This window comes from Petaurus breviceps, unplaced genomic scaffold (assembly GCF_028583685.1).
Source record: "Petaurus breviceps papuanus isolate PSGF00001 unplaced genomic scaffold, PetGlider_PUasm1.0 208, whole genome shotgun sequence".
Classification (NCBI taxonomy): Eukaryota; Metazoa; Chordata; class Mammalia; order Diprotodontia; family Petauridae; genus Petaurus; species Petaurus breviceps.
The window spans coordinates 28,422,680-28,435,918 of NW_027185852.1; the positions used below are offsets into that span (position 1 = coordinate 28,422,680).

General features: G+C 43.2%; 1 pseudogene; it reads right to left on the reverse strand.

Annotated features, from left to right (window-relative positions):
- Positions 1-12,377: 12,377 nt before the first annotated feature.
- The window catches only part of LOC138165140 (cytochrome P450 4B1-like), a 19,035-nt pseudogene continuing 18,173 nt past the window's right edge, over positions 12,378-13,239 (reverse strand).

Sequence of the window (13,239 nt, forward strand, 5' to 3'; positions counted from 1 at the left end):
ATGAAAGTTTTCAATTAACTTCCTTCATAAAGATTTAGTGATCATTGAAACTGTTTTGAAGAAGGAAAATACCTTTAGAAGAAATTTTTAAAATCTCTAGTGTGATTCTAAGAGACCCACTAAAACCTCCATTTTTCTTGCTGAATTGATGTAACAAATTGTAAAGCAGAAAAGAACTTGCTGTTTTTATCTGAATTTGTAGTTATTCCATCGTCTAAGCAAGTGTTAGCATTTGTAACTGAATGCATATGTGTAAAAATTCATTCCCTTTTTTGAAATTGTTTGGCATCCCACCTCCTATTGTACTTCTGGTGGCAAATGCTGTTATGTATGATTGTTAATGATTTACTTCTCAAGTCCCTCCAAGCTCTCCAGAACATCCAGAATGCAGTCCAAGCAGTGTATCAGACCACTCTGCTGTTAAGGTGGCGGGAAGAAAAGCCTGGATCCACCCCTCACACATCAAGGTGATGGCTCCTCCTGACCCACCAGACCTGTGGGTAACAGAGCCAGCCGGTGACATACAACTGAAGATAAGAGACTGTCCTGGCGCTCCTGTTCCTGGCATTCCTGCCTTTGGCCAGTTCCAACTCCTATGCTCCCACCTTGTACTCTTGGACTCTTACTAAGACAATTGATGGGACTCATTTCAAAAATGTGACTCATAGCTAGCCCACCCTTTTTCTTTGATCACTGTGCCCCAGATTCATGTTGTTTCCCTATTACAGGCATATATTCTGTGGGGACCAATGATGCTGCTTGTGCAGACGTGAGCAGAAAAGCAGCCTTTGGTCAACCCAGTCATATATCTGCCCTGAGGATGGGTCCCCCAAGTGTGGGGGACAGGGAAATATCATTGTGGCAATTGAGACTGTGTAACCATTGCTGACTGGGTCTCCGGTGGCAGCTGTGACCACCACATTTCATTTCATTGTAATACCCTTAAGTCATGTAACCCAATTGTGATCAGGGTTTTGGATTGGACCAAACAGGATTGGAAAACTGTGACACCTTGGGGAATCAGGTTTTATGTTACAGGAAGGGGCTCCTGGGGCCTTGTGCACTATTCAACGCACTCCGTGCCAAGCGATCTTACTCCCACTGCTCCCAACCCAGTCCTCAACCCACCTCGTGGTGGTGATCTAACCCCGGATGGTCCCCCTGTTTCACCCATTACCATCACCCCTGCAGACTCGGGCAGCATTCCAAGTTCCTCAGACCCGAGCTTAACTTCTGACTGCTTGTATGCAAGAACACCTTTTTGCTGGCAGCCTCCATTTTAGTCCCTATCCTAGTTGGCCTTGGTATGGCAGGATCGGCAGCAGTGGGTACCACAGCCCTAGTGCAAGAGAACAGTTCCCTGGACTCAGTTGAGTCTGAGTTTCAACTATGAACAAGAAAAAGGGGGGAGTGAAGTGCCCACCAGAAATTATACACAAAAGCCCCCTAAACCTCCTAGAAGGGGACCCCTATCAGGGTCCCTGGAAACCACCTAATAGGCCATAATAGTAAGGGAAAGTTTCACCTGTGTTGCTAGAAACATGCCACAGATTTAAGTCTGTTAATGTTTGTACCCAGGGCTTTGCTAGGTAATCAAGGCTTCACTAGAAAGGGCATTAATGGAATTATCCCCCCCCCACCCCCCCACCCCCGCCTTGAAACCACACTTTGTTGTTAGCAACATCTCAGCCTATATAAGTTTGCTCTGCAAAGGGCTTGGGTCTGTCTTCCCTATTGGGGAGGCATCACCACGGTTAATAAACACTCCTAATCAAATTATAATTGGCTTTGCTGTCATGTCCATTTCATTTGTCCATTTCAGTATAGTTTTGCTATCTATTTCTTCCTCTAATTCCCTTACCTTCTCTTCTAGGAATTTGGATGCTATACCACTTGGTACATATATGTTAAGTAATGATATTGCTTCCTTCTCGATGGTGCCTTTTAGCAGAATATAGTTTCCTTCCTTGTCTCTTTTAATTAGATCAATTTTTGCTTTTGCTTTATCTGAGATAAGGATTTCTACCCCTGCTTTTCTTACTTTAGCTGAGGCATGATATATTTTACTCCAGCTTTTTACCTTTACCCTGTGTGTATCCCTCTGTTTCAGATGTATTTCTTGTAAATAGGATATTGTAGAATTATGGTTTTTAATCCATTCTACTATCTGCCTCTGTTTTATGGGAGAGTTCATTCCATTCACATTCACAGTTATGATTATTATCTGTTTCTTTCCCTCCATCCTATTCCTTCCCCTGTTAATGCTTATATATTTTCTCCCCTTCTCCTTTCTCCTCCTTAATAGTTTTCCTTTTGACCACCACCTCCCTCAGTATTCCCTTATCAGTCCCCCTCCCTTTTCCTTCCTTTCCCCTTTACTTCTTCCCTCCCTACTAATCCCCCCCCTTCATTGCCCTTTCCCCTACTGTCTGTAGGATATTTTTATACTTAATGAAGTATATTATTTCTTCTTCGCACCAAGAGTGACAGGAACCAATCTCATGCGAAGCTCCTCACCCTCCCCTCTTTCCCTCTAATATGATGCATTTTGCGTCTCTTCTCCATAGAGTCCTATGCTTAACTGGTTGTTATACCCTCCTTGTACCAGAACCAATGAGGGAAAAGCTCATATAATACTCATCTCCCCCCTTCTTTTCCTCTGCTATATTGTTTTTGTGCCTCTTTGTGTGGCATAATTTATCCTTTTCCACTTCATTCATTCCTCTTCTTCCATTGCAGTTCCTTTGTAGCCCTTAATAAGATTTTTTTAATTTGTCATTTTGTGTAATCTATACTCATGACCTCTACTTGTCTACAAACAGTTTGCTCTTATTAAATAACAGGGTGTGTGTGTGTTTTCCTTGTTTACCTTTCTATGTCACTCTTGCATCTCGTAATTGGAAGTTGAATTTTCCATTGAGCTCTGGCTTTTTCATCAGGAAGGTCTGGAAATCTGTTATATCATTGAATGACCATCTCTTTGCCTGGAAGAACATGCTCAGTCTCACTGGGTAGGTGATCCTTGGTTGTAACCAGAGCTCTCTTGCCTTGCGGAAAATTGTATTCCACTGCCTCCGGTCTTTCAGTATAGAGGCTGCCAAATCCTGTGCAATCCTCACTGTGTTTCTTGACATTTGAATTGTTTCTTTCTGGCTACTTGAAGTATTTTCTCTTTTACCTGGTAGTTCTTGAGTTTGGCCACAATATTTCAAGGACTTTTCAGTTTGGGATCTCTTTCAGGAGGTATCTGGTCCATTCTCTTGATTTCTATTTTACCCTCAGGTTCTAGTGTTTCAGGGAAGTTTTTCTTAATGAGCTCTTAGATAATGTTGTCTAGGCTCATTTTTTCATGATGATTTTTCTGTAGGCCTATGATTCTCAGATTATCTCTCCTGAATCTGTTTTCTGGGTCCATTATTTTTCCATTGAAATATTTTACCTCTTTTTCTAATTTTTCATTCTTGTTGTTTTGTTTGACTAATTCTTGGTTCCTCATAGAGTTATTTGCTTCAATTTGGTTGATTCTAGTTTTTAGAGAATTATTTTCCTCAGTTAGTTTTTGGAGCTCCTTTTCCATATCACACACTTTTCTTTTTAAGGAGATGTTTCCTTCATTATAATGTTTTTCTAATTCTGAAATTTTGATTTTAAAAGAATTATTCATTTTGTTTTCTATATCTCTCATTTGGTTTTCAAAATTCCTTTTGAGCTGATCTAGGAGAGCTTTCTGTGCTTGGGACCTGTTCCCTGTTGATGTTTCAGCTGTGGGTGTGGAGTCAACATTGTTTCCCTCTGAATTTGGTTCCTTCCTCTGAGGATAGTAGGACTCCAGAGTTTTTGTAGTCTGCTTTCTACACATTTTGAGTCAGGGCCCTAGCCACACCCTTCCTCTAGGGTTCCCAAGCCTTTACAGTTTAGGGTTTTTCCCTGGGGCAACAATTACTATGTTTTCAGGGTGTGTGTGGGGGGGGGGGGTTGGGGGCAGCTAGGGTTCACTCTGCCATCCTGATCCTTGGATGTCTTGATAGGGGCTTTTTAAATTTCTGGGCTATGGAGTGGTAGTCCCAGGAATATTTGCTGTCCTGAACAAGGGCCCTGCATTTTATTCTTACCTTGCTCTTTCCAGTACCAGCCCTTTGGTGATAGGCCTGGTAGTGGCCCTTATGGTTGGTGGGACGACTTGCCCCCCTCATTGAACAGGCCTGTCCCTGCGCGCCACACCCGACTGGTTTTTGTGGCAACTGAGGAGCTCTCTTGGGTAAGAATGAAACTTTGGGGATGGTAGCTACAGAATGTAACCTGATTTTGACCATGCCCACAAAGAGCAAAGAGACTTGGGGGAGGAAACTGACCTTTGAGACAAGTAGGTTTACCCATATTTCTAATATCTGTGTCTTCCATGACTGAGAGAACAAGAGTTTAGAGACAGAAGATGAGTGATAATCCAGAAAAATGGAATGAGAAAGAGCAGTCCGATATGTAGGGGAGAGAGGAGAGAAAGAGAGAGACAGACAGACAGACAGATAGAGACAGAGAGACAGAGAGAGAACCAGCAATGTCAGAAAAATCCAGGGAGAAGAGAGTATCCAAGGAGAGACTGGTCCAGAATGTCAAATGCTGCAGAGAAGCAACAAAGAATGAAGATTCAGAACGTCTGTTAGCTTTGTCAATTAAGAGATCATCAGTACCCAGAGAGGGCAATTTCAGTTGAGTAATGAGGTCAGAAACCAGACTGTGGGAGATGGAGAAGTTAATGAAAATGGCGCTGGAATACAGACAGTTTGTTGTGAAAGGAAGGACAGAAGTAGGACCACAGCTTTAAGGAATGATAGGGTTAAGTGATGGGTTTCTTTAAAAAAGGACAAGGGAGGCAAATATATTTATAGGTAGTAGAAAGGAAGCCAGAAGATTTGGAGAGCCTGAAGGTTAAAAAATGAGAACTGTGGGAGCCATTTCTCAGAAGCTACAAGACAGGAAATGAGAAAGGGGTGGTAAAGTGAGTCTTTTGAGGAGAAGGGCCACCTCTTCATCAGATACTAGAATAAAGGAGAAGAGATTGTGGGATGGTGAAGAGGTCTTGAGATGTAGAGGAAGGAAGAATAGGGAGCTCACTAGCAAATGTCTTTATTTTCTCAGTAAACTATGATGCCAGGTCTTCTGCTGAAAAGGAGTGAAATGATGGAAGGCTTGAGGAGAGAAAAGAATGTTTGGGATTGTCTCAGTGAGATGGGGAATTATTTCAAGAGGTGTAAAAGGATAACGTTGCTGCAGTTAGAGCCATAATGAGGTTTTGTTCTGTCAGACTTGTGACTCCATTGACAGGCAAAGCCCCTCTCCTTATGCAGTTCAGCACCTACTCTGTTATGAACAGTCTCTGAGATTAGCACTTGAGGGGACTTGCCCAGGGTCACACAGCCAGTATATTTCAGAGTTCCCTTACTTTGTTTCCATTATACCATGAAAGCCCTCGAGATTCGATAATATAAATTTGTTGCAGATCCAGGCAGCTTGACAGCATGATTTTGTCCTGCTCTGTTCAAGAACAGGTGCAAAGAGGGCAGATGGTTGTTCAGGTTGAGCTATCAGTTAGTTACAAGAGAAGGGGGCAAAGGATGAAAAGAGTAGAGAAGAATGTAGGGTTGAATTCTAACCACAGTATGAAGATTGGGTAGAGAGGAAAAGGAAGCCGGGGCAAAAGCAATGATGAGTACTGAGTATGGAAGAACTGGAAACAATGATGAAGATGTTTTCCTCCTTATCAAACCCTTTTTTAGGGCTAGAGAGAGTGAGTCATAGGGAGGGGTGGATTTCAGGCATATAAAGGAAATACGGAAACTTTAATTTGGACAGCAAATATGGTCCTCCATGGAAGGAATCATGGCTCTGTTGTCAAAGGACCTGAATTCAAATCCCACCTCAGAGCAGTGAGGTGGCAGAGTGGAGAGAATGCTGGACCTTTATCCTGCCAACCCTGTGACCCCTGTGCCAGTGACTTAGCTTCTGGGAGACTCAGTTTCCTCATTTATAAAGTGGGGATAATAATAGCACCTATCTCACCTACCTCACAGTGTTGTGGGGAATATATAAGCTGAAAGAGCCTTAAAGTGCTATGTGAATGCTATTACTGGTTGTGTGATCTTGAGAAAATTGGTTAACTAGCCTGGGCCTCAGTTTCCTTACCTGTAAAAGCATAAAATTCGAATAAAAATGGAGAAACCATCTAAGTCTATGATCCACGGTAGAACACTTTTGGGCAGAAGATCTGGAGAGACAAATCAATACAGTATGTATTTGCACCAGTCTTTCTTTGTGATGTTCACACTGCTAAATGCTGACAGTACAGTATTTAATCCTCAAGGACCTTACATTCTAATGGGGGAAGGCAACACAAAATAGGAAAGTTGGAAGCCTGGGCAGGGATAAGAAAAGATTGGACTCATCAGAGACTCAGAAAATAAAACAGAGAATGTGAGAGCTGGGGTAGGGAGGGTAGCAAGGATCATAGATCCCAGAATGTGAGAGGTGGGAGGGATCTTAGTACCAGAATGTGAGAAGTGGGAGGAACCTTAGAGTCTTCCAATTTATTTATTTATTTTTAGTTTTCAACATTCATTTCCACGAGATTTTGAGTTACAAATTTTTCTCCCCGTCTTTTCCCCACGCACCCCAAAACAGCAGGCCTACTGAATACCACTTCCTCCAATCTGTTCTCTCTTATATCCTCCCCCATCACTCCCCCCACTCACACACCCATACATTTTCTAGTAGGGCAAGATGGATTACTATACCCCAGTGCCTGTATATCTTATTTATTGCATGGAAAAAACAATTTTTTTAAACGTTTGCTTTTAAAAGTTGGATTTCTAGATTCTTTTGCTTCTTCTCTCCTCACACACACCCACTGGGAAGATAGGTAATTCAATATAGGTTGTACATGTGTAGTTATGCAAAACATTTCCATAGTAGTTATATTGTGAAAGACTGACTATATTTCCCTCCATCCTATCCCACCCCCTACTTATTCTATTTTCTATTTTGACCCTGTCCCTTTTTTAAAAGTTTGCTTCTAAACTACCCTCTCCCCCAGTCTACACTCCCTTCTATCATCCCCACTCTTATCTCCTTCCCTCCTACTTGTCTATAGTGTAAGATACCCAATTGAGTGTGTATGTTTTTCCCTTCTTAAGCTAAATTTAATGAGAGTAAGGTTGACCCATTCCCTTTCACCTTCCTGCTCTTCCCCTCCATTGTAACAGTTTTCTCTTGCCTCTTTTATATGAAATAATTTACCCTGATCTATTTCTCCCTTTCTCCTTCTCCCAATATATTCCTCTCACCTCTTAATTTTATTTTTTTATATCATTTGTTCATATTCAACTGATTCTGTGCCCTCTGTCTATGTATACATGTACATGCCCATGCACACACTCACATATATACTTATACACACATACACCCTCCTATACATACATGTATATGTATATATATATATACACATATATTCCCTTCAATTATCCTCATACTGAGAAAAGTCTTATGAGTAGAGTTACAATTATCATTTTTCCATGTAGGAATGGAAATAGTTCAACTTTAATAAGTTTCTCATGATTTCTTTTTCCTGTTTACCTTCGCATGCTTCTCTTCTTATATTTAAAAGACAAATTTTCTGTTCAGCTCTGGTTTTTTCATCAAGAATGCTTGGAAATCCTCTATTTCATTGAATGACTATATTTTCCCCTGAAGCATTATACTCAGTTTTGCTGGGTAGGTGATTCTTGGTTTCAATCCTAGCTCCTTTGACCTCCAGAATATCATATTCCAAGCCCTTTGATACCTTAATGTTGAAGCTGCTAGGTCTTGCATTATCCTGATTGTGTTTCCACAATACTCAAATTGTTTCTTCCTGACTACTTGCAGTATTTTCTCCTTGACCTGGAAACTCTGGAATTTGGCTATAATATTCCTAGGAGTTTTGTTTTGGGGATCTTTTTCAAGAGGTGATCAGTGAATTCTTTCAATTTCTATTTTGCCCTCTGGTTCTAGAATATCAGGGCAATTTTCCTTGATAATTTCTTGAAAGATAGTGTCTAGGCTCTTTTTTTGATCATGGCTTTCAGGTAGTCCAATAATTTTTAAATTATATCTCCTGGATCCATTTTCCAGGTCAGTGGCTTTTCAATAAGATATTTCACATTGCCTTCTATTTTTTCCACTTGTTTAGATTTGTTTTGTATCTTTATTTCTAATAAAGTCATTAGCTTCCATTTGCTCCAGCCTAATTTTGAGGGAATTATTCTCTTCAGTGACTTTTTGAAATTTCTTTTCCATCTGGCAAATTTGGCTTTTTAAGGCATTCTTCTCTTCATTGACTTTTTGGACCTCTTTTGCCATTTGAATTAGTCCATATCTTAAGGTGTTATTTTCTTCAGTATTTTTTGGGTCTCCTTTATCAGGCTGTTGACACACTTTTCATGATTTTCTTGCATCATTCTCATTTCTCTTCCCAATTTCCTCCACTTCTCTTACTTGATTTTCAAAATCCTTCTTGAGTTCCTCCATGGCCTGTGAATAGTTCATATTTTTCTTGGAAGCTTTTGATGCAGGAGTTCTGACTTCATGGTCTTCCTCCTATTCCATGCTTTGATCCTCTTTGTCACCCAAAAAGGATTCTATGGTCTGATTGTTCTTCATCTGCTTGCTCATCTTGCCAGTCAATTACTTGACTTTTGAGCTCTTTGCCATGGTAGAACTCTGCTTCCAGAATGGAGAGAGCTGTGTCCCAAATTGCTGGGGTTTCACAGCTGCTGGAGCTATTAGGAGGGTGCTCTCTCTACAGACACCACAAACTCTGCCCCACTGGGCACACACCCCAGAACCACCACCTAAGACCGCAATCTAAATCCAAGCAGGTTAAAGCAAGAGTGCTTACCCTCTGGATGGTCTCTTGGTCCCTCTGTGATCTGCAGGCCAGGAGCTCTGGAGACAGCCATGTGGCAGCAGCTGCAGCCACCGCCATGCTTCAGCCACTTCTTGGCCCAAGGGCAGGGGCCAGACCACACTCTTCCATTTGCCGGTTCTAACAGAGTTCCCACTGACCTTTTACTTTGTCTTTGGTGTTTATAGGTTCAGAAGTCTGGAAACTGCCACAGCTGCTGGTGGTTCACTCTCCTGAAATCTGGTCTGACTACAGCTGGTCAGGGCCTCCCTGGATCCAGTCAGTACAGCTCGCATGGGACTGTGCTCGGCTCCCACCTTGGTGCAATAGACCCTGCCTGCCGGCCTGCCAGGCTGCCTTCAGTGGGAGGTTTGTTTCTCTCTGTCACTTCGTGGGTTCTGGGGCTCTAAAGCTTGTTTAGAGTCATTTTTTTTACATGTATTGGAGGTGGTTGGAGCCAGAGCCATGCAGAGGTCCTGTTTTTACTCTGCCATCTTGACTCCACACCGCCTTAGAGTCTTTAGAAGCTGTCTGAGGAGTGATTCAGACCCCGGTATTACCTGACCCCAAGCACTGCACAGTGCTGCTGGAAAGGGACCTTAAGGCAGAGAACACAGAATTTTGAGTTTGGCATGTGAACAGGGGGTTTCAGAATTGACTGAACAGTCACAAACCTTGTATCCTCCAACAATCAGTTCTCTTCTTTTACCATGCAGTGTGTGTGTGTGTGTGAGTGTGTGTGTGTGTGTATGAGTGTGTGTGTGTGAGTGTGAATGTGAGTGTGTGTGTGTGTGTGTTTAGGGAGGAGGGTGGAGAGAAGAAAGTGGGGATAGCTAACAGCAATCATCTGGAAAACATTCCAGCCCAGAGACATTTTACTAAGCCCCTATCTTGTGGAATAGCCTGGGATATGTTTCTTCCCCACACATCTTTCAATACATTGTGTCAACTTACTCTCACCCTCTCCAGTTCCATTAGGGTTGTTGTTACTGCTTGTAGCAGCAAGCACCCCAGCATCCCCAGGGTGTCTGCCAACACAGGTTCTTGGATCTGCTTTGATAAAGGAAAGCAACTCAAAATGGGTTAACAAGCTTACTTTAATCAGTCAGATATGTATCGTTCACCTAGTTCAGATGAAAGATGTCAGCACCCTGAACTTCAGAGTATACAGACAGAATTATCAAGACAGAAACAGATCAAGTAGACAGGTTTCCAAACTGTCCAACCATTACATCCATACCAAATCAACATCTGGGTTTCAAAGCCGGGGGGCTCTGGACAACAGCTTTCCAGAGTTTCATCTGATCAAATCTCAGAACACTTCTCAAAGTGAGCCCCAAAACAAAGCTACACATCAGGGCTTATATAGCCTTCTCCTGGGTCAGAGAATTGACTTATTTTAATAATATTAAAAAACACTTATTGACTCACTGCCCAATCAAGAAGTATCTACTGAAAAACAAGCCTCCCACCCCAGGCTCCAGGTGCAGTTTAGCCTAGGGGCAGGGAAGATCTTTAAATTTACATTCCCATTACACTACTGCTGCTGCTGCTGTTGTTGTTAATTGTCCCTACCAACACTGAAACTCAGAACAGGAAAATGACATGCTCAGGGTCATCTGGTAAAGTGGCTGGGGCAGGATTTGAAACCAAGTCTTCCTGACTCCATCCATGTCTGACCCATTAGCCACTGTCCCACTTGCCTGCTTCCTTTAGGTCATCTCTTTCCTTAGTTTCAGAGACACCCTGCTCATCTGATCTCTCCTCCTCTATTTCTGATCCTGGCTCCTTTCCCTCCCCCAGTCCCTCACTGTGGGGATTCCTCTTGGCTTCTGTTCTATTTCTAGTCCATAAACCCAACAGGCTCAAACCAAGCTCATCCTCCCCTCCACCCCCAGCCTGTTCTTGCTGACTTCCTCATTTCACTGGTCACCCAGGTCACCCATGATCCCACAATCAGACCTGGAGGATTCTTCCACTCTCTTCTCCTTCACCTCTTATATCCACTAAGTCACTAAGTCCCATCAATTCCACCCCCACATCCTTCACATTGATCTCTCTGCGCTCATGGCCACCACCAGAGCCCAGCCATCACCATCACTGACCAGGGCCTCCTAACAAGTCCCTCCCCTCCCCCATTCATGCTTCACATATCTCATCTTTCCAGGGCACAGATTTGGGGAAAAGCAGGGTCCTGTGCTCAAAGATCTTCAGTGGCTCCATATTACCCTTTGTACAAAGTTCAAATTCCTTTTTCCTGGCATTCTAGGACTTCCAGAATTTGATGCCAGCCTCCTTTTCAGACTTGGAGTCAGGAAGTTGTTTGTCATTTGCTCATTTTTTAATCCTGTTCCACTTTTGTGGCCCCATGAGGGATTTTCTTAGTAAAGATACTGGAATGGCTTGCCATTTACTTCTTCAGCTCATTTTGTGGATGAGAAAATTGAGGCAAACATGGCTAAGTGACTTGCCTAGGGTCACATAGCTATTGAGTGTCTGAGGCTGAATTTGAACTCAGGTCTTACTGACTCCAGGTCCACCCCTCTATCCATTGCCCCACCCAGCTGCCTCAAGGAGTCAGGAAGACCTGGGTTCAAATCCCTCCTCTGACAATTGCCATCTGTGTGATCCTGATCAAGGTCATTAACCTCTTTCAGCCTCAGTTCCTCCATCTATAAAATGGAGTTATTAATAACACCTATATTACAGTGCTGTTGTAAGGCTCAGACAAGATAATGTACATGAAACACTTTGTCAATGTTAAAGTGATGTATAAATTTAGCCATTTTATTACCATTATTCCTCCTCCCAACACCACCCTCACATAGTCAGACCATGTTCACCAAGCTCCAGCTAAACTGAACTCTCTGGACACTGCAAACACCCAGTGCTCTCCAGCCTCCCTGCCTTTGTCCACACTGTTCTCTATCCAATTTATTTCAAAAGCATTTATTGGGAATCTCTTCTATGCTATGGTGAAAGTACAAACACAAAACTGAATCAGGCCCTGCCCTCAAAGAGTTTTCATTTTACTGGCGAGTACAAAATGTCCTACAGGCTTCCTGTAGGAGGTGGCCACTGAACCAGGCTTTGAAGGAAGGCAGGTGACTCAGAGCCTCAGTTTCCTCCCCTGTAATATGAAGAGTTTGAACTACAAATGACACGGAGGTCTTGCAAACTGATACAATATGTTATGATATGGGATGTTTCTATACTACTAGAAGGTATTTCTTGCATATATAGCTAAATGTGTGTGCCCAAGTAGAGAGAAAAATCAGCACCCAGGGCCTGTGTCTACCTCCATTCCTGTCCTGGACTCTAAGGTGCCAGGAGGCCAGGGCCATGCTCAATCTGCCTCAGCAAACACACTTCAGCACCACCACTGATGGCCCATCCCCATCCCCCTCCATGCACAAGACAGAGCTCCAGGCTCTGCTCCTTCCTACATCAGCTTCTTCAAGTTAAGGTAGATGCCGTTCTTAGAGCCCAGCACCAGCTGAAGCCATTTGATGGGCGGCCTCGAGGGCTCTGGAGAAAACTCAAAGTGAAGGAGACAGAGGGCTGCCACTGCCTTTGTCTCCATCATGGCAAACTGCTGCCCGATGCATTTCCTGCAGTCAGAGGAGAGAAACAAAAAATCAGCATTGCTTCCAGGATTACTCCATGGCTGGAGACAGAAACAAGCTGAGGCTCATAGAGTCTGGCAGGGGAGCAGGACAGGCAGGTTGTAAACTTAGCAAACACCAAAGGCAGAAGTTGAACCCAGATCTTCCTGACTTTATGACCAGCATTCTCAGCTGCGCTGGGGATCAAACACCTGCAAGAAAAGTAAGGAAGACCTGAATTCAAATCCCTCCTCTGACTTTGTTAAGTGGGTGAACCTGGTCAAGAGCTTGGACCAGAGACCCCTAATGTCTCGTGCAACTTCAGACCCTAGAACTCTGTGATTCTAGAGATGGAACATGTTCCAGGCACAAGGCAAAGTTGGATCTGAGGCACAGAGTCTGGGGGACACGAGGCACACTTGGAACATAATGGTTGTATAGAAAGTGGCATCTAGAACACAGAAGATGCATGTGTGATTAATCTCGCAGCAGCCTGGAGAGCTACCATGGAGCTCAGAAATGGGAATGGGCTGGTTAGGGGGTATCAGGAAGAACCATGTGAACCTCACTCGGGAAGAATCAGGGCCTACTAAAGGTTTTTGACCAGAGGAAGGGCCTGCTTTACAAAGAAGCAAGACTATCCTTCCCTTACTCCTCCAGTGTTTGAATTATAATGTGAAATGAGGGCAGATATGATGG